This window comes from Dipodomys spectabilis, unplaced genomic scaffold (assembly GCF_019054845.1).
Source record: "Dipodomys spectabilis isolate Male_0828 unplaced genomic scaffold, ASM1905484v1 ptg000306l, whole genome shotgun sequence".
Classification (NCBI taxonomy): domain Eukaryota; kingdom Metazoa; phylum Chordata; class Mammalia; order Rodentia; family Heteromyidae; genus Dipodomys; species Dipodomys spectabilis.
In genome coordinates, this window is record NW_024870983.1 from 386,400 (window position 1) to 391,937 (window position 5,538).

The 5,538-nt window shown below is 35.5% G+C and overlaps 1 non-coding gene across 1 annotated transcript; it reads left to right on the forward strand.

Annotated features, from left to right (window-relative positions):
• Positions 1 to 862: 862 nt before the first annotated feature.
• On the forward strand, positions 863 to 969 carry LOC122127664. Its single transcript, XR_006151240.1, has one exon. It is a non-coding gene; the product is annotated as a U6 spliceosomal RNA (small nuclear RNA).
• The last annotated feature ends 4,569 nt before the right edge of the window (positions 970 to 5,538 follow it).

The window sequence follows — 5,538 nt, forward strand, 5'->3', positions numbered from 1 at the left end:
ACCTTCTCAAAGTACCTCCTAATGATGACTAACAAAAAGTTGTATTATATAACAACAAGTAAAACAATGCTACAAAGAAAACCAATAATTAAATAATGATTAATAAAATAAAAAACAAAACAATTACCAGTGTTTTTAGTATTTGAAGTGCACTACATATTAGATTTTACTATTTTCTCATATTCCTGTACATTTTAAACCGCCTAAGATTATGATGTTCAACAAGATTTTTATAGGCTATGAATAGTCTTCAAAGTTACACACTAAGGTTATTATTTATGGCTCACCTCAATATTTGTTTATGGCTTATATCATCTCTTGTTCCTCGCTAAAATATAAAGTAAGGAATCCCTAAATTTTAACAAGAACTGTGTAGTTAGCAAGTCTTAACCCTTCATTCTGCTTCTTTACACAAAGACTTTGCAACTTCTCATTAACAAAATTTCTATAAATTCTGAAATGTACATACTTAGCACTATATGTCTGCTAACATAAATCTTAAATACATTATAGAAAATTTGATACCTGCCAAACAGTCCTAATTTTGGCATATTTAAGCAAATTCCTAAAATTAAATAGATATAAAACACTAAAATTTTTAACAACCCTTAACACTTGCTGTTGTGTTCATTATGACATGTGCCTTGTATAGAACAATTGAATTATTTCCCCTACACATCTCTTGAACCACAAATATCTGGAATTATTTTGTTTTTGACATGTCCATCTTGACATTATTCTTAAATGTGTGCTTATGTAAGAAGTACATGGTTCTAAAATTTCAAAATTCTTCTAAACTTACTTTTTGTTGAATTGCCTAGTTTAAGAAAATCAATTACACTTTATATATAAAAAATATTCTGTGCTCAATTCAGCATCACATAAACTAACATTGTAATGATACTGAGAAGATTAGCATGGCCCCTGTGCAAGGATGACAGGCAAATTCCTGAAGCATTCCATAGTTTTACAATAGATGCTGGAGGGGATGTGGACAGAAGCGAACCTTACTGCATTCTTGGTGGGAGTGTAAACTTTTTCAACCATTTTGGAAATTAGTATGGAGGTTCCTCAAATGACTCCACATAGATCTCCCCTATGATCCACAAATCCCACTTTGGGGCATTTACCCAAATGATCACAAACAAGACCATACTAAAACTATCAGCACAACTACTACAATTATTGCAGCATTATTTAAGATAACTAAGATATGGAACCAACCCCGATGCTCCTCAGCAGAAGAATGGATCAAGAGGATGTGGTTTATATAAACAATGGAATTCTATGCCTCCATCAGAAAGAATGGCATCACCCAATTTGTTAGAAATTGGAAAGATATGGAAAAAATATTAAGTGAAGTAAGCCAAATCCAAAAGAACACAGGTCCCATGGTTTTCTTAATTTTCAATAACTAATATATGTATAGTATAAGCAGAAAAGGTCAAAAGGTATGTCCATATGACCAGATAACATAATGTTCCGGGAAATGAAACCCAAGATAGGGATACAAGAATTTTTCTCCTTTTTGCTATTGTTTCTAATGTACTTATAATGTGCAATGTGATTTTTTGTGTCTTTTTATAGGTTCCTCCCCATGCTATAACAAATGTTTTCACTGTATTTGAAGTTGGTGCGCCTATATCTTGTATATATGCTCTTCTAATTTGGGGAGAGGAAGGAAAAAATCAAAATGCCTAAATAGGGATACAGGTTGACCCATTGTAACAATGAGATGCACAAGACACTATGCTGAAAAATGAATGTTACAATTTAGGCAGGGGAAGGGGGGAGGGCAGTGTACTTGTGGAGGTGCGAAGGAAGGAATGGTAGGGGAAAAATAAAGGAGGAGGTAACAATGCTTGTTAGGAATTGTTCTCATTACCTGGCTCATGTAAATATGACCCCTGTGTACAGTATTTTTACAATAAAAAGTATAAAACTTTTCTAAGAGGGAGGAGTTTATTTCCTTTCTTTTGCTTATATAATATTGTTAACAAAGAAATTAATGCAAAAAACTGATATGAAGATATTTAGAATGGATGTATGTGTGTATGTGTGTGTGTGCATGCGCGCGCAAGTAGCATGCGTGTACAGGAAATTGCATTTCTGTTGGCATGCTCAGAATTTGAAATCGCAGCTTCAAGGTCTTGCTAGGCCTTTCCTCTCTAGATTGGTGAGCTACTATATAAGCTACATCTTCATTCTTGGCCCTATGCTAGTTCAATAAATTTTTGAAAAATTATCTCATGAATTTATTTTGCCTTGATTGGGTTCCAACTGTTATCCACAGATCTCGGGCTCCTGAGTAGATGTCTGGAGGAGTTAGGATTACAGGTGCGACCATCCAGCACAAGGTTTTCAGAATAATTTCAAAAGTAGAAGAAAATTTACTTCACAGGGTCCTGTTTTATCATCTCCTACTTTGAAAGCATTTTGGGTGATTGTATATGAATTTTTTAGGTTTTTGATTCTTAAAAGTCAGTTAATGATAATATTTAAAAGTTTTAGTACTTTTTAAAAAGGAAACTGGAAGTTTCCTCAATTTATAAGCTCAACTCTACATGATAACCCAATCTCACCAACACAGTCTGTGTTGAAGACAAAATGTAACAGAAAACAATCACCATGGACATTAATTGCTATGCTATTATTTCTTGGACAATATGAATATTGAATTGAGAGTGTAAGAGAATGGAGAGATTTTACCTACCTTTTGTGTACTGCTAAAAGGCTTTTGGAAACTTTGCCTCATTTCCTTTCTCTCTGTATGTCTTTGGGTCATCTACTTAAGGCATTTAATTACAATTTTTCCCAACACTAAAATGGTAATAACATTAGCATTATAACAAATATTATCTTAAGAATTAAGGGAAATAAAACTTGTGAAGTACTTAACCTAAACTTCTGTGAAGGAGCTTTGAGTTTAGCCAGCATTTTTTTTAAATACTAAATAGAATGCAATAAGCATTACAAAAACCATTACATGTAGTGAGAAACCAGAAGTAATGTTATCTATTGACCATGTTCTGCTTCCAAGGAAACCAGGGTGATAACTTCTTATTCTGTAAATCAAACTGGTTATCTTATATCTTACGTCTTGGTAGTGTAAAAGTATCAGGGAAAGAATAATGAATGAATGTTGTAGACTGAGGTGAAGTCCATATGAAAATGTGAAAAACTGATAAAACGTAAAACTACCTTCGCGATATGTTGTGGTTTACATTTTAAGGAAGACCTAGAAGAATGAATTCTCTTTTTGATATCCTAGCATAGTTCCTTAGAAGTAGGAACTCTTTCTTCCTTCTTGTAGAGGCATCATCAGATGAGAGGAACTGTATTTTTTTGTTTGCTTCCTTCCATTTATTCTTCAGTTTGAAATCTGAACTACTTGAGACTGAAAGAGAGCAAGGGAAATTAGACACATAGACTTTGGAAAGACCAATTAACATAAAATAAATAAAAAGCATATAGCCTTGTTAAAGGACTAAATAAATTGAATTATATGGTTTCAAGCATTAACAGAAAATGATTTAAGCAATATCATTTTATTGAAAATTGAAAAATGTTAGGAGTGGCTTAATATTTTTCTATCTACTACCTTGAATTAATTATTGATTTTGTATAGAGAGATTAAAGATGAGATTAACAAGAAACTTGATTAAAATTGGACAAAAGTTCTGAAAAGACATCTTTTCCATAAAGCCCTGAAAATCGCCAGTGGGCTAACAAAGTTGTGTTTAATACAACTTCTATGCTGGCTTAATGGTTTGTGAACTGAAATCATTAGAGAAATGTAATTCAAAATTACTATGATAAGGAGTTCCGGGAAGATGGCGGAGGAGAAGCTGGAGGCTAAACAAGCTCTCGCAGAGAAAAGAGTTTTATTTTATTTTTTTAAAATTTAATTTTTTTTTGTGAACATACTGTACAGAGGTGTTACAATTACATGGGCAGGATAATGCGTACATTTCTTATCAAGCATTGCAGCCTCCTCCTTTGTTTACCCTTCACATCCCTTCCCAATCTCCCCCCTACCCCCCCACCCATTCCTCCCCCCTCCCCCCCACACCAACGTTGTAAAGCTCATTTTCTACATGACAACTTGTACTTCTCATTGTTGCAAGAGGTCCACCTGTATCCTTAAACGACTTGTTTTTCCCCATCTCCTCCACAAGTTATACTGACATAAAATATAGTGAAAGCAGGGGTTATACTGCGGGGGAGGGACATACAAAGCAACAAAGAGATAATCTTATAAATGCATTAGAAACAAATGCATGAAATAAAAAAGCATTAAAATACATATCTAAGGGTTCATTTTCCTAACGTCACATTATCTGACCTTTTCCGCTTGACTCATACATATACTACATATTGCAAATAAGGGAAACCATGGGACCTATGATTCATTGGGCCTGGCTTACTTCACTTAATATAATTTTTTCCAAGTTTTTCCATTTCCTAACAAATGGGGCAATGTCATTCTATCTGATGGAGGCCTAGAATTCCATTGTGTATATACCACATTTTCTTGATCCATTCATCTACTGAGGAGCATCTGGGTTGGTTCCATATCTTAGCTATGGTAAATAATGCTGGAATAAACATAGTTGTGCTGTTAGCTTTAGTGTGGTCTTGTTTGTAAACATTTGGGTAAATGCCCAAAAGTGGAATTGCTGGGTCATAGGGGAGGTCTATGTGAAGTCTTTTCACGAACCTCCATACTGATTTCCAAAGTAGTTGAACAAGTTTACACTCCCACCAACAATGCATTAAGGTTCCCTTCTGTCCACATCCCCTCTTGCATCTGTTGTTGTTAGAGTTCTTGATTATAGCCATTCTAACTGGGATGAGGTGGTATCTCAATGTTGTTTTGATTTGCATTTCTTTTATGTCTAGGGAGATTGAGCATTTTTCTTCCTGTGTCAATTGGCCATCCTTCTTTCTTCTTCAGAGAAGTTTTTCTTCAAGTCTTTAGCCCACTTATTTATTGGGCAGTTGTTTCTTTGAGGATTTGTTGTTGGGGGATTTAATTTTTTGAGTTCCAAGTATATTTTAGATATGAGACCCTTGTCTGTTGTATGGCTAGTGAAGATCTTCTCCCAATCCGTACGCTTTCTGTTGATCTTGCTAGCTATGTCCTTTGCCATGCAGAAGTTCTGCAACTTCATGCAATCCCATTTGTCCAACCTTTATTTCTGGGAAGATGGCGGAGGAGAAGCTGGAATCTAAACAAGCTCTCGCATAGAAAGCAGTTTTAGAGTTCCAGTGAACAGTCCTAAGCCAGAGAATCACACCAAGTGTGCCATCACAGGACAGAGAGTCAGGCCAGAGAGAGAAAGGAGTTTTAGAGCTCTAGCGAACAGACTTAAGCCAGAGAATCACACCAAGTGTACCATCATAGTGCAGAGAGTTAGGCCAGAGAGGGAAAATCCAGGCAAGGAGACAGATCTGAGCACTTGCTAGCAGCCGCCACTGCGGGCTACAGTGGTGGTGGAGGTGGCAATAGCCGCCATACCTGCAACACAGAGAGTC